This window comes from Stegodyphus dumicola, chromosome 12 (genome assembly GCF_044657685.1).
Source record: "Stegodyphus dumicola isolate Sdum_Otavi_A_Nest chromosome 12, ASM4465768v1".
In the NCBI taxonomy this organism is placed as follows: domain Eukaryota; kingdom Metazoa; phylum Arthropoda; class Arachnida; order Araneae; family Eresidae; genus Stegodyphus; species Stegodyphus dumicola.
Window position 1 is genome coordinate 117,734,766 of NC_140779.1, and position 22,747 is coordinate 117,757,512.

The 22,747-nt window shown below is 30.6% G+C and overlaps 1 long non-coding RNA gene across 1 annotated transcript; it reads left to right on the forward strand.

Annotated features, from left to right (window-relative positions):
• The first annotated feature begins 267 nt into the window (after positions 1 to 267).
• On the forward strand, positions 268 to 20,141 carry LOC146993739 (uncharacterized). Its single transcript, XR_015038272.1, has 4 exons — positions 268 to 383; positions 1,559 to 1,668; positions 17,610 to 17,652; positions 19,784 to 20,141. It is a non-coding gene; the product is annotated as an uncharacterized LOC146993739 (long non-coding RNA).
• The last annotated feature ends 2,606 nt before the right edge of the window (positions 20,142 to 22,747 follow it).

Here is a 22,747-nt window from a genome sequence, read left to right on the forward strand (position 1 = left end):
TAAAAATTAACCGGATTTACGATTATACACTGAGCATGCGCATACACAGACATTTCTATTTTTCGTAGAAAAATTTAATTATTACCTTAATACAGAGATGCTGTGAATATGAATTTATATAATGCAAAAGTAAGTTTATTTCATATGCTAATTTAGACGCTTTCTTAATATGTTTAATTATAAAGAAAAAAAAAGCGTTGCAATTCTTGTTCACTGACCAATGGCAAAGCAGACACTTTCTACTTCCGGTTGTGGCGGGATATTTGTGAAGTCAGCAAGAAAAGAATGGTTCGAAAAGAATGGTAAAGTCGCAAAGAATACTGTTTGTTCGTGGATTGGCGTTTGTGACTGAATCCATCGAAGTTACTAATTATTTGAAGAAAGTAAGTGAATATTTTATATTTTCAGTGTTTAATACTCGTACTTTCTTAACCTTTATAAAATTTTATAAATAGCGTCTGTGTAGAAAATGTGATTTTCCATGTGTTGTTCTTTTGTGTACGTGCCTAATGATTCATTTTTAGGATTTGGTACTGTTAAATTTTGCACTAGTGTTTCTTACTGTTTGTGTCACTGCTTTTTGTATGTGTCTCACCTTTTTATAGTTATATTATTTTTACTCAAACGTTTTAATATTTATCTTAAAGCATACCGTAATTAAGCAGGAAATAGCTTTTAATGGAAAAAGAAAGGCAATATTAACATGACTAATTGTTCAGAAATCTGTTATGGAAATGTTATCTACCTTATGCCAAAAAATAAAGCGTGTAACTTTCATTTATTTATGAAATTCAAAATTTTTTATTTGCTTAGTGTTTTCCCTAAAAATAATTTAATTTCTTATTTTTGAATTTAGTTTTATAAATTTGCTTTAATATATAATCTTTAACTCAAAGATATTGTGTTATTAAAAAAGGAAATTTTATGCTATAGAAACACAGGTACTTTGTTCCAAATCTGTGTTAATTTTTTTATATATATATACTGAATATTTATGCACTTGTAATTACTGAAATATATCAGTAACAATTATCAGGGTTACCATATTCTGGCGCACGTACGCTCACTTCCGATGTAAACAAATCCGCAATTTCGCCAAGTGCCGGTTATGGAAACATCCCCTAACCTTTCATGAATAATAAATAAGTCCTAAGTCCTTTCATGAATGCATTTCTTTTTTGTTTGTTTGATCTTGTTGTTTTAAAAGATCTGCCATAGTTAAAGAAAATAAAGTAAGAATGCTTTACTTTCAGTTTTGAATAAATTTATTACTATTTACTGCAGCTTCAAGTTTCTCTAAACATAATTTTTGAAGTCAAAACTTGATAGTTATGTTGATTATTAGACTTGCATGAAAAAATTTATTGAAAAATTAGTATTTGATCTGAAATGCCTTAAATTATTTGAATTATATTTTACTAAATCATGTGTTTTGATATAACTAGATAGTTAAAAAAAATTTAAATTGTAAATGTGTTGAAATGCTTATATAAAACCAAGAAATTGTTTATATTTTTGTTGCTTTTTCCCTTGTAAATTAATTATATATATATTACAGTCTGAGGAGTCAGCACCCTGCTGAATTGTAGTAAACGAGACGTCCAATCTACTAGACCATCAAAGATGCAGATTTGGATTTTCTATTTCATAGTTATTGAAATCATAATGGTATGTTTGTTTAAATTAGTACTCTTTAAGAATGTGATACAAATAAATTCTGATAAGCTAAGAAATGATTTATTTTCTATTAATTATGAACTGTAAATAATGTAACCAATTTTCTTCATAGTATTTACTAAACATTTTTTTTTAAAAAAGGGAGGTAGTCTTATTTATACAATTCTTGCAGAGATACCAAGAAATAAAACATTTCAGGAATTTTCACTCAGTATATCTTGATGTGTAAAATCGTGTTGTTCAATGCCATATTACTTTTTCACAGGAAAGTAATTTTATTGATCTAACATCTGCATAAATCAAACTTATTTAACCCACCGGGCGGCTCGCATTCAAATCTATTTACGTCTCGAAAACTGCTGTAAAAATTAACCATGTTTACAATTTTTTTTTCATTTAGAGTGAACCAAAATTGTCCTGAAAACGGCCTTTGATAGATTTTCTTTCCCCCTCCTTGTAGGGCGATCAACAAGTCGTTTCACTTAAGTGATGGTTTCCTACTGTCCTTTGATTACTGCCTAGAGGCGATTAAGTAGATGGGCTGCTTTTACCCTTACGGAGGAAGGAACACGTTTTGTGTCCATGCTTTGGTTAGACGAAAAAAGATATTTTTTTCTGGAAATCCAAAACAGAAAAGGAAGTTTTGTATTGCCTTGTTACTAATTTTATGCATATTACTAATCTTAATTGCTTATCAGAGCCGTGCCAAGATATTTTTTCACCTGAGGCAGAAAGGTCAATGCGCGTCCATATAAATAGAAAAATAGCTACACTTGTATTAAGCAAAAGTAATTGTATTAAATCAAAATGTCATAATTCTTATAGCATAATTATACCATAATTCTTAAAGTACTTTTTAATCGTAGTTTTATAAATTCAGAGAAATAATGTAGCCAATTATTTATAATTTTCAAATGAAAACTTTAAAAAATTCGTTTTTGATAAATAAGAAATAACACTGAAATGCATATTGCATTAATTTCCAGGTTTTCTTGCAATTTTTTTGGTTTGTTTTATTGATTTAAGTTTGACGAAGCATATTTTCCCTAATAATTAAAGTAATTTTCGAATTCGTATGGCCAATTTGGCGCCTCTTCTAGTGATTCACATGAGCCCGGCTTTGTTGCTTTTTAAGTATAAATGTTATTGATTTTTATTGCGTTTCGGTATTTTAATGTACGTTTATAGAATGTTAATTTGTTGGTTGATCTTCACATTATGGTAACTTGGCGATTTTTTGGCGAAAATTTGGCAACCAACTCTCCTACAGCAACCCTCTATTTTTTTTCCCCGCCACCATTTTGTCTTCACAAAGTAAAGACATGTTTCTTTTCTTTTTATCTACTGAACACTTCTTCCAACAATCTACTAGCCGAATTACAGTTATGCAAGAAATTTTATCAAACAAAACTGCTTAATCATGACAAATATTCACTGCAAAATTGGGAAAAAGTGCACAATACCATCCTCCTTACGCATTTTTAAAATAACACATACACATAAACCATGTACACGCCGACTTATTTTTACTTAAAAAAACATCCCAGAATTGCACAAAAACGGCATTGCGCACACTCTTCACTATATCCATGTACACTGCTTTTTTCTCATAAATCAGAAAAATTTCACAAAAATACATGACAATTTTCTCAATCTTTAAACCCGGTAAAAAGAACATATATGAAATTACATGATCGCGAAAAAGTATTTACCCTTTACAAATATGAACATTTCCACATATAAAATATCCAAAAACTTTTACCTCTAAATCATCTATTACATTATACACGTCACCAACGAATTCGTACATGAAGCATTACAAATATTTAGTATCAAATATTTATATTATTTCCATGCATGTTTATTTCAACTTAAATGTATACCAAATTCCTACAAGCATAAAATTCACAAAATAACTATCATTTCATTAAAATATCACTGAACCATGTACACGTCGACTTATTGTTACTTAAAAAAACATCCCAGAATTGAACAAAAATGGCGTTGCGCACACTCTTCACTATATCCATGTACACTGCTTTTTTCTCATAAATTAAAAAAATTTCACGAAAATACATGACAATTTTCTCAATCTTTAAACCCGGTAAAAAGAACGTATATGAAATTACATGATCGCGAAAAAGTATTTACCCTTTCCAAATATGAACATTTCCACATATAAAATAAATAAAATATCCAAAAACTTTTACCTCTAAATCATTTATTACATTATACACGTCACCACCGAATTCATACATGAAGCATTACAAATATTTAGTATCAAATATTTAAATTATTTCCATGCACGTTTATTTCAACTTAAACGTATACCAAATTCCTACAAGCATAAAATTCACAAAATAACTATCATTTCATTAAAATATAATTAAATTCAAAAACACTACTTAAAATGTAAATGAGCACATACATTAAATTAATAAAAATTACCTTACAATCCTAATTACTTTAAACTAAATCATTGCTAATAACAATTTTCCCAATAATACCAAATTCCTTTCCACCTTACATTTACAACAATGCATAAAAATAATATCCTCAAGTAATTAAAAATACTAACTTACCTAATCTCCTTCAGAATCTTGATTACGTGGCGGATACACTTTTCTTCCTTCTGTATCAGAATCTTTAAAATCATACTTATCTTTCAAAGCAAGATACCAGGTAAAATAAATAACATAATAAAACACCTTTATTTCTCTCTCGCACAACCTTAAAAAAAACATTTTTTACTATCCTTTTCAATACCACTAAATACCCATTTCGAATTCACTTTACTTACGGCCATGGGATCCAAAAATTCACAAACACTATTTCACACAACACAGAATAAAGCCAAATACAAAATTCCCAGATTTTTCCCGATTAAAGAACAGTAATTCGTCCATTAATATCACATGACATATCCCATGATCTCTCATTTCCCTCACACAAAATAATGCGTAATCAGAACTGAATACTACTCACATTCTTAACAAAGTCTAACTAACCTAATCTTCTTCCGAATCTTCCTTACATGGTGGATACACTTTTATTATGGATTCAATAAAATTACTCTCAACGATTTTTTTTCCGAATTTGATAAAAAAAAAAATTCTCTTTATCACATCTACAATTCACTTTAGACAGCGCCATACAATCCCAAAATTATTCAACCCTACTTCACACAACACACAATGAAGCTTAATACAAAATAATATACATCCACAGATACTTGTCCAAATTCCCCCCTTTTCCGATTAAAGAACCGTAATTCGTCCATTAATATCACATGACATATCCCATGATCTCTCATTTCCCCCACACAAAATAATGCGTAATCGGAACTGAGCACTGCTCACATTATTACCAAAGTCCCAGGTAGTAACCTTTATCGCCTCCAAAATGTCGCCAAACTACCAGTTATCATATTGTAAAGATCAACCAGTTTGTTTTTATATGCATATTTCAGTAATATAATCTTACGACTAGTGAGACAGTGTAGTTTAACTAATTTTCTGCTTTTGATTCATGTTATCGAGCTTTAACGCTAAGAAAAAATTTATAAGAGACTTAAAATACCTAATTCCTATTGAAAGCTACATGCAATTGATAATTAAATTACTATTAAAATAACAAACACATGCTCAGTGTCAGTCATTTCGACATAATGTTTGTAATTCATTTTACCACAAATTTATTTCGTTTATCTTGTTTCATATTTATAAAAGGGGACTTTACCTTTATCGCATTTATTGGTTGATAGAAGTTATGAAATATTGAATCTTTTGAAATAAATTTCAGTCATAATAACCTTATTAAAAATTTTCTACATATAGACAAGATGTCACAGATACCTCTCAGTTTCCGAACTAAATTACATGGTACTGAAATTCGGTGCATTTTCATATGATTATTTTTGACAGAAAGAGTTACCTTACGTAAATCACAAAAGAACATTGTTTTAATTCTTAATTAAATATAGCACTTGTATTAAATTGCTAAAATTCATTGTTAGGAAAATCTTGCTCTAAAAAATTAGACACTTTTACCTTTCAAAGTGGAATTTTTGTGGTTTTCTCCGTGCATAATGTGGGCGCGAGTAAGATTTTCTTAGATTGTTCTCCACGGAGGCATTCCTCCCTTTAGGCAGATAGCTCTCACGTGCTTTGAAGGAAAAATAAAGCAAACCAAAACAAAAGCTTCAAAATTGGTGTTTAACATTTTTTTTGGGTTCAAATGCGCAAATTACTTAGAGATCTCAATTCACATTATCAAATGTTATTATTTAAATAAACAAAAGCAAGCTGAGGATTTCCATTTAAATTGTTTGTTTTAAAATAAAAAATAAGAACAGTAAGTTTTGAATAAATCTTGTCAACATCAAGCAGGGATAGGAACATGCCAATGTAAAATTTAATATTAGGCCAAAAAGAAACGCTTTGACGTAGATTTTGAATAAAACTTAATCAAATTCGCAGGTAGTCAGAGACAGGCCTTTCTTCAGTAGAGAGAAAAAAAATGTTTCTGAAGTATTTGTGTATTTATTACATAAATGTTTTAATGCTTCCATAGCACTGCTAATCGATAAAATTTATTTGATGAAAAGTATGAAGTTTGCTTTTAAAATTCCGATTTTTCAACCTTTTTCAGTGACATACGGGGCATCGAAAAACGCGTCTGGCCAGGAGGCAGATTAATGGCTGAAAAATTCTTAGAATTTAAAGAGGCATCGAACAAGAAAATTTAGGGATGGCGAAATTCTAAGAATTTGGCACTTGACAACGGCAAAAGTTTTAGAATGTAGAGTGCTACAGAATTTAGGCAGGAATAAATATTTTAAATTTATAGAACATCGGTCAATAGAATTAAGATCCCACAGCGAGACTCCCACTGAGAAACAAATCGACCTGCTTCTCGATTATGCGGATGGACGCAGATTAACTTCCGAAAGCTCAGTGAAGCAAGAGCTATACATAATGCAGTTATTTACGATTTCTGCTATAATAAACTGAAATTTAATATAATAATTTAACACTATATATCAGTTGACGAAAACATGATGATACTTTTGAGAAATTTTCTTTAATTCCCCAGTACACTAAAAAAAAAAAGTGCAATAGATTATATAATGATATTACTAACAAAATGATGCCGATGACGCATTGAATTTTTATCTTTTTATTAATCTAAATAAATATGTCATTGAGTTTTCCATAATAGTTTTGCAAATTAAAAATGTTTAATAATATAATATGAGATTATGGTATTATTGGTATGGTACTATTCAAGGCAAAGCACACGAGGGTTATCTGCCTAAATGGAGGGATGCCTTCGTGGAGGACTTTATAAGGGAAACTGGCTCGTATAATACGTTACACATGGGGAAAACCACGAAAACGACCATGCAGCCAGCCCGTTCGCGGGATTCGAACCTCGGACCGAACTACCAGTGTTCAGCGTCTTTATCGGTCGGCCGCTGGTGGGTAATATGTGATTATGAAAGCTGTGTAAATGAAGAAAATTCTTGCACATTCGTCAGGCAGCACACACGATGGGCACCTGCTTGAGGAAAAGGATGCGTTTGTAAATGACTTTTTCAGGGAAACTGGTTTGGTATATTCAACCTAAAATTCACCAAAATACCAAGCAACGAATGCATTCGCCGGAATTCAAACTTAAGCAAAACTACCAGTGTTCAGTTGCAAAAGAGAGTTAACAACATAAACAGGCAACATGTCTGAAATTAGTATTTATTGCATCCAACAGTTTTCTGATATAATTTAATGGAATATCACTGTAAAAGAATGGGAATCTTTTTTTTCTTTTTTTTTTCCTTTCGTAAGGAGATTTTTTTCCGCTTTGTTTTCAACATTTGGTTGAAATGCAAATTAAATAAATATTTACAAATGCAGAATATTGGATAGTCATTGATGATTTCGAGATTCAGTTTCTGAAATCCATTTCATGTGCCATTTCCTTAAAAAGGTGATACTAAAACCAACTTTCGAGGAGTAAAATGATTACTAGAAAAGAGTTTCCGATTTCTTTCATTCTTTTATTCCCATTATAAATTTATCCCGTAGTTCTTAGAACATTCTTCTATTCGTAAGTGATGATTTGCTTTCCGAGAAAATTTTCTGAAAGGAATAAATTACTTAGTCTTCAAACCATGGGAAAATCTTGCCATCGCCGGTACTTAATTCCCTTCATTTACTGAGATAACCTGCTTTGTTATAAGTATGGTACTGTCTGTCTAGGGTAAGAACACCTCCCGCCACGGTGTCTGGCGGGTGGTGGTCGCTATAGCAACAGGGCTAGTATATTTCAAATAGGGACGAACCAAGGGTTGCTTTATTGTTATTTTATTTTTGGCGACTGTTGGCTGAAGGGAAAAGAGTTTATCATTCGTCTTCTTGGTTTCATTCCAGCTGCACGCATCTTTTCTTAAGCCTTATATTATTATTATTAGCTATTTTTATTCTCGTTGTTATATCTTTTGTACTGGTATTTGTTCAAATTTGCTTCTATTTAGCTTGATTTTCATAGTGCTTTGTTAATCGCCAATTTTTTAAAATGCCCTTCCAGTTTAAGAAAGGTCAACCTTTAAAGTCTCAGGCACGTCAAATCGTGTACAATGTCGCAGAATTTTGCGCTTCTGAAGCTTCGGCGAACTCTTTAGTAGTTCCTCTTCCTCAAGTTTTGAAGAGAACGTCGCAAGCTACTGGAGTATCGGAGTATACAATTAAAAAAATTAAGCGCGAAGTATCAACAATGGGGGAAGATCAACTTCTAAATACGCCTGGAAAGAAACGTAAAAGCCCTGCTAATCATAAGTGCGAAATTGACGATTTTGACAAATGCGTTATACGGCAGACTATACAAGACTTTTACATCAAAGAAAAGAAAGTGCCATCTGTGCGGAAATTATTGCCTGTCTTGAGGCAAAAAATAGACTTCCCGTGGCAAAAAGACTCATTGTGCAAAGTTTTGCGTTCGATGAATTTTCGCTGGAAGAAATGTGTTAACAAAAGAAAAATTCTTATCGAAAGACCTCGCATTGTATTTTGGAGGAACAATTATTTACGCGAAATGAGGAAACTCGGAGCAAGTGGACGCCACATCGTTTACAACGATGAAACATGGATTGACAGCAATTTAACTTTTAAGAAATGTTTGCAGCATGATACGGTTTTGGGCGCACAGATAAATGTCAGTTCCAAAAATAGACTGATTGTTGTCCATGCTGGAATAAATCCAGGTGCCCAACTTATTTATAAAGCATCAGCTCAAAGCGGGGATTACCATGGGCAAATGAAATATGGAAATTTTGAAAAATGGGTGTTGGAAAAGCTTCTTCCAAATTTACGACCTCAAAGTGTGGTATGCATGGATAATGCCCCGTATCACACAAAAATTGAAGATCCGACACCCACGAAATATGCTACAAAGCAAACAATGGTAAATTGGCTGATGAAGAAGACGATATGCTGCGATCCCAAAATGCGAAAAGCAGAACTGTTCAGCTTAATAGAATGCAATCGTCCTAAAAAAGTAATATATAAAATTGACAACATCATAAAGGAAAATGGGCATCATGTTGTGCTTCTCCCTCCTTACCACTGTGATCTAAACGCAATTGAATACGTTTGGTCATCAGTTAAAAGACTGATCAGGGAAAGGAATGTGACTGGGGACTTAAGCTTGGAAAATTTGAAAAATTTAACACAAAAAGCTTTGGATGAAGTCACTTCTCAAGAATGGCAGGCGCACTGCAACCACGTAGAAAAACTTGAAAATTATTATTGGGACAAGGACGAACTTTTAGAAGAGATAGTGGATGGATTAATAATTCAAACTGGCAGCAGCGATTCTGATTCAGAAGAAACGGAATCTTGCGACAGTGACTCGGATGACTTTTCAGATTTTATACCTCTATAAAAGTCCTCCACGAAGGCATCCCTCTTCTTCATCTGATAGCTTTGTCAAGTTGTGAGGATATTTCTAGGTTCAATATTTTCTTTGCCACTATGTAAATGAAAGATTACCAAAAGTGGGCAACAATGAGCCTTCGGCAGAGGCGAAACCCCCCCTGTGGATAATAAAGAACACTGAATGGTTGCTTCATTTCCCATTACTGTGTTCTTGGGGACCCACAAGCCATGGTATAATTTGCTTAAAAAATAATTTTTAATCTTTAATTGAAATTAAATAAGTTTTGTTTTATTATGAAAATATTAATACAAAATTATATTAATGCAACAATGCTCACTGCAGTTATAAAAGCCAAATTTTGTATAATTATATAAATTTCGTATAATTTTAAATATAAAATAGGTAACTGAATAATTTAAGAAACCTAATATAATTTTGTTCTGATTTTAACATTTTATTATGTTACAAGCTATTACAGTGTCTATAAAAAGCAGCATGATGCATAAATGGGCGCTGGTAATTAAGAGGCCCAGCAGCGGCCGATCGGTAAAGTCACTGAACACTTGTAGTTCGGTCTCAGGTTTGAATCCCGTGAACGGGCTGGCTGCATGGGTGTTTTCCCCATGTGTAACGTGTATACGAGGCAGTTTTCCTTAGCAAGCCCTCCACGAAGGCATCCCTCCTCTTAGGCATTTAACCCTGGAGGCTTTCTGTAATCATATAAACCAACCCAAACCACTGGTAATTAAGTAAAAAACAGTTTTGATTTTAATTTACCTTCGCTTCCTTTCGTCATTAAATTGACCACCTTTTGGTTTAGTTCGAAGGTATGGGAAAAGAAGAAATGTTCACAAAAAGTATTTATTGAGAGCATTTTTCTTCAAAAATAAGCACGGATTTCCCTACAAGTTATTTTGATATATTTTTACTCATTGTACATCTAGAAGGATGGCAAATTCAGTGACTTGTACCTCACACGGCAAAATCAAAGACCGTTTCTTAACTGCAAAAACTTTATTTACGCCATCAATTTTCATTTTCGGAAATTGAATGTTGGGGTCGACGCAAAGGGTCAACGAGCATTTTACTTGAAACTAAAACAAAATGTGAATATCGCCAAATCATCTTTAAATATGCCAAGGTGGCAAACTGAGAAGTAAATCTTCAAGACACCCCTACGAAAAATGGGTCACGGCTCGTTTCTACGGCAACAGACAGCCGCAGACAAACTGGCGAGAGCTGTTCTTACCGTAGACAGACAGTACTTGTTTTCTGATTTTTACTGAATTTGCATGCTCAAAGCTATCTAAATAAAGAAACACTATTGTGAATATCAGGGTATGAGTACATATATGAAAGAGATATATATTTTTCAGAATTCCCCTATGGGCTGTTTATTCTGAGGGCAGAAAGAGGGAAAAAGCTTGCATACATCGCCATTCCCGGAAACTAGACAGTACAGAAAACATTACTAGACAGTCCGGTTTACCAAACAATAGAGTTTATCTGATTCCTAGTTGTAAAAGCTGACAGTTATAAATTGTTATGTTCATGGCGACCTTCAGAAGACATCAAATTACTTCAAAAGTTCCGCTGCTATAAATTTTCAGACTGCAATTTTGTTCCTTTAAATTTTCGAAAATACCTATTTTTTAAGTATTTTTCGGTACTTATATTAATATTGATACAAATAATATAGAAAGCACCAAACGTACAAAACCAAATTGAAATACATCATATATGATGTATTTCAATTTGTCCTTAGTATTTTCTCACATATAGTATTAACACTTTGTCTACACGTTTCTAATGTTTCACCATAGTAAGTCTTCTCTTTCCGAATGTATTCAGTTCCTTTTCGCTTTCATTTTCTGCTTCTTTTTTTTTTAAATTTTATTTATTTATTTATTTAATGTTACCATATCCTGAGTTTTACTCTAGCTATTAGCTAGAGTAGCTACTAGGTAGCATTCTTTATAGTGCATTCATTATATTCATATAGCTACTAGCTAGCATTCATTATAGTACAAAAACTAATATAGCTTGTCAATATCAACACATTTTTATCTTCAATAAAATCGACTAATTCGATTGATGCTGTAAAAATTACAATTTAATACTTTAGCTAATTATTCTGATTATAGTGATTTAAATTCGATTTTAGGCAACATATGCATTCTTTCAGAAAACGCAATATATTGAGCACCGCTGTTACAAGTAAATACTGTACATTCAACCATTTCATAATATGTAAATGTAGCATAACTTCTTTTCGGGTGCTTGCACTGAGAGTCTCCTTCAAGTAAACCTTAATGGAACTTTATTTCTTGAAAATTTAGATGTATTATAAAAGCCTCAGAATTATTTCTATTGCAAACATTTATGAATTATGCAGAAAAATATATAAGAAAAACATCAATGAGAAACTATTATCGAATATACATTTCATGACAGTAGTAAAACATTTTTTCAGTACCGACGGTATTAAAAAGCTCAATATTGTGATAAGCTAAATAAAATAAAACGGTATTAAAAGTTTAATATTGTGATAAGTAAAAGTATACTAATCTATAACACTCATTTGATATTTTTGCCATTAGAACTATAATGTAATTCTAACCGTTAAAGTAACATTTTATTTGTATTAACTAGAATTATATTTGTAATTTCAATTAAATTTATCAGTACTCGTTGTTTCCTGCACCTTGAGGGAGACGCATTATTATTATTATTTTTTTTTTCTATTATATAAAATACTGTCCTCAGAAAAAAATGTCTCTAGACATGATTCTGTCTCCAAAATCAATGGATGAGGTGAACAGAAATAATCTTGGAACAGCCTTTGGGCAAGTGCTGCGAGTATGCGAAATGTAAGACTGTAATTAAACTTCGACCATCCTGGAGACTACACTTTCTTAGAATATTGCCATTTGACAAATTATAAGACTTTCCATTTATCTTTAAAGTTTAAGCTATCTGTTATTGACTGAGAAAAGCTGGTAATTCATTGTAGTTACTTTGTAGTTAAAACTACAACTAATGCAGTTATAATTGTAATTGTGCCGCCCAGATGGTATAGTGGTTAGGGAACCCTGAGTGCGATACCGAAGGGCCTGGGTTCGAATCCCGGAGAAGGCATGGCTTTAACTCTTCGTCCTTTCATAGGAGGCGATGGTGGCCCACATATTAGATGCCTCCATAATAAAGTGACTGCAACTTCTGGCCTTGTATAGACTAATGGACTGTGTTGCACTGTAACTGTTCCCAATCTGCCATTCGGGAAAAAATAATAATTGTAATACGATTGTTCGAATTACAATGTAACTTCAAAAGCAATTAGATTTTTCGCTCAGCAGAGTAATAAGTCGTCTTTTGAATACTACTAGTTCAAATCGGATGCCTATTTTGCCAAACAATCTAAATGTTTAGATAGCTCCGCGGATTTCCTTATGTGTAACATGAATACAAATCATTTTATTTTAGAAAGTTCTCTATGAGTACATCGTTCTTCTTAAACGTTTCGTTGCATTCAATTAAATAAAGATTTTTTCCTGCTTTTATTAACGGGTGATGTGAACATGAGCCAGTTTCCCTTAGAAAGTCCTCCACAGAAGCATCTTTGCAGTCTTTACCGTAATCTAAATAATATGACAATCACAGGTGCATAAGAAAATTGTACTTTTATTTGTTCTTACGTGAAACAATGATGGAAAATAGTTCATGCAAGTACTTTCACTTGTAACTGAATAATGCATTTTAACTATTTATGGAAAATGTGTGTTATGTTGAATAAAAGACCAATTCGTAATTTTTTTTTTTCCAATGGCAGGTAGTAGCCGTTTATAGACATTGATCACTATAAAGGCCGGTCATGTTATTAAGGAGGGAACTAATACGTGGGCCACCGTTGCCACCTATGAAGAGGACGAACAAATTACATTCATGCCCTATCCGGGATTCGAACCCAGGCTCTTCGGTACGGCAACCAGAGTCACGAACCGCTTTACTGTCTGAGCGGTAATTCATAATAAATGGATTTAGTAAAATGTCTAATACACACAGCAATTAAGCATACTGATTGCTGATCAGAATCCTTTTTTACCAGCTAAAGCAATAGGTTGAATAAAATTATGAGACTTAGTTTAGCCCTTGATAATCTCCTTTCTGAAAAGAAGAGGATAAATGTAATTTTTATGATTTATTTCTTGTGTAATGTAAACAAGACAAGCGTCCCGTAACAAATCCTTTGCGAAAACATCCCTTTGCACTGGCATAAACTCTTTGCTTGCTTTCCCTTAATTTTGTAATTTAAGTTCACATGTATATCGAAGATCATAAACATACATATTTGCCTACTAACGTTATGTGCATTTCGGTCTATATAAAATATTTCCTTTAAATAAACTCCTATTTATGCTGGTACCACAAACTACAATATATGTAAGATGATTCAGAAGACATGACAGAAAATATTAATATTTTTCTTATAGGTGATTATCCCGTTGTATTATTTAAAAACTCATTATCTAAAATGCAGAAACATTTCGAATATAATATTATTGACTATAATTTTCAAATATTATCACGATTTCCTTAGCCTATGTCACTGAAATTATAAGGGGCAGTTGTTTTTCTGATTAAATAGTTACAATCATTTTAATTAAGAGGTCATTACAATTACATTGTAATTTTTATTAGATTATATAATTACAGTTATACTGTTTATTCAATTAGATTTCACAATTAAAATGCAATTATAATTAAAATGCATTTGAGTAAATTGTATATGTAATTAAAAATTGTTACATTGTAATTACAAGATAATTACATAATATTATTCAAATTACTATGTGTTTTCAATTGCATTCTGCAATTACATTTGCAATTAAGATCATTATTTTCCTGGGCTACGTAACTGCTTTTATCAGAAACAATTGCTATCCTAATTACATTATTATAATTACTTACTGGAGTTACAATGACAGTGTAATTGTAATTAGATTATATGATTGCAGTTGCATTGAATATGAAATTGGATTTCACAAATATTGAGCAATTGTAATTTAAATGAAATTACGTAAATTGTAATTAAAAAAACAGCTACTTTTTAACTATAACTACTTAGTAATTGCATAATTTTATTACAATTGCATACTACACTTAGAATTACAATTATGATCATAATTTCACTATGTTAAGTAATTCTAATTATCAGAGACAATTACTTTCATAATTACGTAGTTATAATTACCTACTGCAATTGCAGTTAAAATTACGTTGTAATTAGCTAATATTACCTTAGTTGTGATTAGATGCAATAAAATAAAATTTGTAATTGTAATTAGATTATATAATTATAATGTTTGTGATTATCATTGCATTGTAATTGTAAGACTTGAGAATTAAAATGCAATTGCATACATTATTGTTGCATTTAAAAAGTACTTACTTTCTAATTGTAATTGCGAAGCTAATTACAATTGCAATATAATTGAAATCACATATTTCAAAATATTGTTGCAGTTTCTTGCAATTTTAATTTTAATTCCAATTACATTTTGCCAAACTGCATCTAAAATTTGGAGAATAATTAGGCTGGAAAATGAAAATTCTCTTTACGAACATAAACATTTAAGTTTACTATAGCTGGTATAAGCACAGAACAGCTGGAAGTTTTGAACGAGCTATTTATTCCGAGCTGTTATTCAAAACCTAACGATAAAACCCATTTGCCCCTAGCAAATAGATAGTTTCCTCTCCTCAATTACCTCCCGCAGAGAAAAATTATCACCTGTCAGTTTACATTAAGAGCAGAGAGGGGAGGGCACTCTGAGACAGGCCGTATATATGCTGCTTTGCCGTTTCGTGCCAAAATTTAAGTTTACGTATATATGCTGCCTTGCCGCCATGAGGACCAAAATATTTGGACGCATATATGCTGCCTTGCCGCTATGAGAGCCATTATTTTCGAACGCATATATACGGCCTTGCCGGCTGGAGGGTTAAGAATGATTACAGTTTCTAAGCTAACTTAAAATTTTCAGATTTAGAAAATGTATGTTTAATGTAGCATTAGTTTTCCATGGAATAGAAAAGGTTTTCAAAATGTTCAGTTGTTAGAGGGAAATAATATAAATGAGATTGTCCTGATACAGTTTCAGCTGGAAATGAAACTGAATTTTCGGATAGTGAAGATTTCATTTAAGAATTCTAATAAAACTGATTAATGTAAATCCTCTGCATTTAAAAATTCTAATAAAACTGATTAATGTAAATCCTCTGCATTTAAAAATTCTAATAAAACTTGATTAATGTAAATCCTCTGCATTTAAAAATTCTAATAAAACTTGATTAATGTAAATCCTCTGCATTTAAAAATTCTAATAAAACTTGATTAATGTAAATCCTCTGCATTTAAAAATTCTAATAAAACTGATTAATGTAAATCCTCTGCATTTAAGAATTCTAATAAAACTGATTAATGTAAATCCTATGATTCATGTAGGTATTCTTCTGTTATCAGGACCAGATTCAGAAATGTGTGTTTATATGCATGCATTTTTAAATGTAGGTGCTCGTGTGTGCATGTATATTTTCTTTATGTATGTATGTGTATACTTATACACATATATGCACATACATGCATATACACATGCTTACATATCTACGGTGGAACCCTGAGATACGAGTTTAATTCGTTCCAGCATTCAACTGGTATAGCGAATTTCTTGTATCTAGAAACAAGCTTCCCCATTGAAAATAATGGAAATTCAGTTAACCCGTTCCACACCCCAAAAAATATCAACATTTTAATATCAAGTCAATTTTTCCTAATAAATAACACTGGTAAATATAGTATAACAATAGTTTAACTTTGTTACCAACATTTTAACTCCTTCTCATTAATCCACACCAACAACAGCTTCTCAACATCTAGGAGTACTTTTATGGTGCTTGGAAGAAACAATAATTCCTTTGGCTACATCAGGTTTCTTAATTTCTTCCTGCTTCTTCAGAATAGTATAGATTTTCGATGTTGAAAGGCCGCAAGTCTTCGCCAATTCCGTCACCATGCTTATGTTTATCTATAATTTCTTTCTTGATATTGATGGCCATGGCCTCCTTATTTTTCTTTGCAGCACTATCTGAGGCAACAATTTCTTGCGAGGCATCTTGAAATAATTATTTTCACGTTAAATGTCAAAACAATTAACTTACAAGTGCACAAACACGTATATAAAAGAACACTGAGTGATCTGTCGAAGGGATTCCCCGAGTTGAGCCGGATAGGGAAATGGCGCCACCCGTACCAACAGCCTGGCTCATTGCTCGTTACTCGAATTAATGCTCGTATTTTGCTCATACTTTCCTCGTATCTCGAGGTTTCATTTGTACGTTTCTGATTTCCATTGTACATTTCTGAATCCCGTCCTAATAACAGAGGAGTACCTTTGCCAGCGTTGCAACAGAGCTAGAATGAATTATTGTGTTAAATATGTGGAAAATGCATGCTTAAAGTACTGTTATTTTCTAAAAATATTCTGTATGTCTATTTTTTACAAGAAGAAAAAATAGCTAAAAGCTGTTAATTTACTCATATTTATTAGTCCAAAAGGGCTTTGTCCCTAAAGAACTATTGTTTTTGTTTTGCATTGGTTCACTATAAATATCTGTTTCACTTTTCAAACTGTTCCTACCAAATGTTAGAGTCCCTAGTGTGGGATTAATACTCTATATCTTAGTGCCCTCTATAACCTATGTTAGGGTTAACCTGTATAACCTACAAGGATTGCCAGTTTAGGCGAGATATCTAGGTAGTCATCATAATACGTATCTTATTTTTTATTATTTTTTAATTAAATTGAAAGTAATAAACTAGTTTTCAAGAATGGAGTTAAACTAGATTTGCATTCAACTCTGGTTTATTGTGTTAATGATGTTTTGCTGTAACAAATATGAATTTTTTGTTTAAGTATAATAATTTAAAATGTTTTTTCTAGAGAATGAAGTACTGCCACTAAGGTAAAGGTGCTAACTTGCAAGGTAATTTTCTATTCTACATTAACTCAATCTTTATGTCCTGTTACAGATATATTGGCAGAAATAATGAAAACCTGACACTCAAAAAGAAAAATAATAACGTTGAATGTAGTATATTAGATGGTTAACTGCGGTTTGGCAGCTCATTAATAATCTTACGCATATTGAGTACGAATAACTTTGACAATTACCGGTATTTTCAATAGTATAAAATTAGGCAAGAAAGCAGCTTTAGCTTAGCACCGATTTTAAATACAACTCTCTTACCAATATTGGTTTGACGAAGGTAAAATATAATTGAATTTAATAAGTTGGAAATACTGTCTGTCTTTCCATGAGTTAAAAAATAATTTCAAATAAAATTTCTTTTTTCAGTTTTTCATGTTATTTGTTTAATGTTATTGTAATCTGATTTATCATATTTAGTCACATATTCCATCCCTCTTTGCACTATAGTATATAATTCAAAGGACTTATCAGTTTCAGCAATATTTTTTTTACCAGTATACATTTTTACCATAACTCTGTTTCTAAATCATATCCTGAAAAATTAAAGAGTAAAGTACACAAAGAAGGAAAATATGCAAGTAAATAATGGCATTTAGTGTTGTTTATGTGTCTAATATTTGTACTAGATTTAAAAGTTATAAAATTCTATTAGCTTTTTTAAATTGAGATGCTTCTTTGCACCCAAATGGTTAAAGCCCTAGTGTGACTTTGGTACTTTGATCTAACTTCTATTCCTAATAAATAATCCAGCTGTATACAGTTTACTCAATTTCTGCCATGTGTAAGGTAAACAATATTAGCTTTTTTTAAATATATCTTTTACAACTATTCCATCAGGTAGATTTCTTTCATATTTTGCCTTAATTGAGTCATCCTGCTAATTAAGAATTTATTAAAGTTAATATGTTAAGTTTTTGTGTGTATAATTCATTTTAAGTATGTGCAAGCAAATGCATACATTAACAGTTTTGTAGAATTATGTTTTGGGTATCAAATTCAGAAATTTTGGGGCTGTTTTTAGAAGATTTATTAATGATTTATACTATTATTGATTATTAATATTGGTAAAAAAATTCTGTGGCTTTTATATGAGAGTATATATTTTAAAATAGCTGCATGATATGGTAGAGGTAAAAAGCTTCATGTGGCTCATAAATTAATATTATGTGGGAATTTTTCATTTATTTAATAAAGAAAATATTCAAGCCACAATTAAAATTTTTTCACTGGATTATTTGCATACAAAGTTTGCAGCAAATATTTCCTGACACAGAAGTGACAATTTTTATTTTGCCAAGACAGGAAATTTAGTTAGTGTAAGCAGTAACTCTATTTTGAGATGTTAAACAGGAAGGCAAATTTTTGAATTTAAATTGATTTTTGAAGGAAGACTTCATTTAGTCTTGCTATCATTCTACGTGGCTCTTAACTTTTTCATGGTATTTATAATTTTATTGTTATTCAGCTTTTTGTTTGCTTAGAATGCACATGAATGTAGACTTGAAATATTTTATATTGCAAACTGAGATGCCATTGTTATCATAATTAAAGATTTTTGCTCTGATTTTGGAGGAATTTACTGATAATACTTTTGATTGTGTATTGGTTTCTGGTTTATTGAAATGTGTAAAATAGCCTGTTAATGCATATACGTATGTTAGTGACATGTATATGTTTATGAAGTATTCTGTTATATGTATATAGTGTTGTGCTTAGTTTTCTGCTTACTCTTTATTTAAGAAAAAGTTATCTGTAAGAAAGCGAATATTCTTTACTATATGTAGGAGTAAAATTGAAAAGGCTAATGCAATATAATTAATACAAAATTAAGTTTTTTCTCATGTACTTAAATACAAACATAGCCATTAAAGACTTTCTCAACCTTGCAGTTCTAAACAAATCTTAAGTATTTTTTACTTGAAATTATAGGCATATTGTGTAAGGTATATAATTGAAGCTTACTGTGTGATAGTATGAAATTAAATTTTTAATTACTGAAATGTAAATTTTTAAATATGAAATACTCAGTGCATTTTATATGAATCTTTTAATACTTCAACTATATTTAAAAACTGAAAACATCTGAAGTGTGAAATTATTACAGATTTTTCTTTTTCTTGTTTAGGAGCTGTTCTCAAAACATTGGGTGACAAAGAATTCACTTTTACTAAAATCGAGCAGGATATTAAAGACAGCGAACTATAGAACAAATATGGTGAAGCTGCATGAAGTCTATGTTGAATTTTATTATTGAAAAAAATATGCTCTTCAGATTTAATGTTAGTTTTTATAGTTTAACAGTAATTGCAGTTTTTGAATACCTGTAAAATAAACCTAATTCTTAAATTAATTTCATGTGTATTTCTTTTGCAAGTATTACAGTTCATAATACTTCAAACAACTTGAAATTTTATATTTGTTAATATGTGGGATATGTTCATAATAATTTTATAATTTAAATAACTCATTGTCATCATATGAGCATAATCTAAAATGCACAGCATTTGACAACAAATTAATAAAAAATTAGCCAACTTCTAATTGCTTTCTTTTGTCCAGTTGCCTCTTTTTAAATCATTTAATACCATAAAGCTATTTGATGAAAAAAAAATAATTGGTATGTCCACATCAACATGTACATTTATAATGATGTTATAGAAAAGTCATGAGATAAATATTTAAAAACTTAAATATTCCTAAACAAATTAACTTTTTAAAATTTTATCTGGTATATAAGATAAAATAAAGAACATATTTAGGTAATTTTGAATTTGCATATTTTTATGAACTTATTTATGAAATTAAGTTACATTGTAAAAGGGAACTTTTTAAAAATACCTCAATAAAACATTTCTTTTGTAGAGGTGAACTTTTAGTACTGATCTAATATATTTGTAAGATTTTAAACTGAAAAAGAGAACAATAATAGATTACAATACATTGCAAGATTGACTGATAAATGTAAAATTTTTACATATCATAATTATGTGTGTAATTAAAACAGAAGTTACTCGATTAACTTGCATGCAAATTAATATTTTCTTTAACATGTTTGGGATAAACTGAATTTTAATAAATAAATATGTATAGATTTGTGTATTATCTGAAGATATGAATGAAATATTTGTGACATTAAACATTCATCTTCAAGGAAAATAACAAAGTCAACTTGGTAAACTATTGGAAAAGGTAAGTTTTCTACAATTTCCTGGTCTATATTTAACAATTTTAAAATTTAGCACACTCATTCAAATAATCTAAACGTATGATGTTTTCTTTTGTGCTACATTCGTTTACTGAATTTGTTAATTAACTATATTGTACTTTAGATCGAAATTAACGTAGATATTCCCTGTATTTTACGGTACAAAAACTTATATATTTGATAATAATTGACCTAAATCTTCCCTATGTTTTCCTTGCATATACGAATGACTTTGGTAAAAATTTAGTCCGATGTCTTCTCCTCTTTACTGTGTATAAGTGCACATTTTTGGTAAAAAATTTGCATAAATCTCCAATTACCTATTTACTGCATTTTTTGTAAAATGTGCTTATTTTAATCTCTTATTTTTTATATAAATCTATGCAAAAATGTTCTGCATATTATGATTAAAAGATAAAATTAATATCAAATTTTTACATATCCACCTTTTAGGTATGTACAGCAATATGGAATATATATAACTGGAAAATTTAAATGCAAAAAAAATTTCTATTCAAAAATTACATAACACTAAAAGGCTGAAAATCACTTTTAATATTTCATTTCAAAGTGACTACAAAATATGCAATAAATTTTGTAAACCTGAGTTCTATGTTTTAGATCAATTAATGCTATCATTCATTTACATGGCATAAGAAATGTCCTTCAGAAAAGCAAATAATTTATTTAAAGTGTTATTTAGTAATGATGAATTTAGTAAACAAAAATGCAAATGAACGATGGCATTAATTGATTTAAAACACAGAATTGATGTTTACTAAATTTATTGCATATTTTGTAGTCACTTTGAAATGAAATATTAAAAGTCATTTTCAGCCTTTAAGTGTTACGTAATTTTTTAATAGAAATTTTTTTTTTTTTTTTTTTTTTTTTTTTTTTTTTTTTTTTTTTTTTTTCATTTACTAGTGCATTTAAATTTTCCAGTTATATATATTCCATATTGCTGTACATAACTAAAAGGCAGATATGTAAGAATTTGATATAAAAATTATTTTACCTTTTAATCATAGCATACAGAAAGTTTTTGCATAGATTTAAATAAAAAATATGAGATTAAAATAAGTACATTTTATGAAAAATGCAGTGAAAAGGTAATTGGAGATTTATGCAAATTTTTTACCAAAAAATGTGCATTTATACACAGTAAAGTGGAGAATACATCGGATTAAATTTTTACCAGTTATTCGCATATGCAAAGAAAACATAGGGAAGATTTAGGTCAATTACTATCAAATATATACGTTTTTGTACCGTAAATTACGGGGATATCTACCTTAATTTTTACCTAATATATACGTTTATATACAGTAAAAAATCGGGGAAATTTACGTATATTATACGTAAAAGTTGCGAATGAACAGTAGTCTCTCGCGTAAATATACCTAAATTTTACGTAAAAGTTACGTATAGTATAACGTAAAAATATACGTAAATATTTAGTAATTGCCACTGGACACTTTTTATGATATTTTTACGTTCAACTTGAACGTTTTTATACGAAAGGCCATTCGTAAATTGCATGTATTTTTCTCGTGCAACTTACGGATGCATGCTGCCTGGGGCGCTGTTATTGCCCGCCATTTAATTAAATGCATCCATCTTATTCCTTACAATTAATTTTCCTTCTTCAAAGAAAGTTTGCTTTCAGTAAAATGTACTATTTACAATGTACCATTTTATTTTGCTCGTTTTTTATGCAAATATCCAAATTCAGATAGATATTGCGTAAGTTCAGAAAGCCAACTAGTCTCCAAGCGGTAAGATAGCTGAGCACAGGTAAATTCCGCAGCTGCATGGGAGGTTTAGGAGTTTTTCAGAAGTGGAATTGTGAATTAACAGTTTGTTTTCCTTAAAAAAATCTAC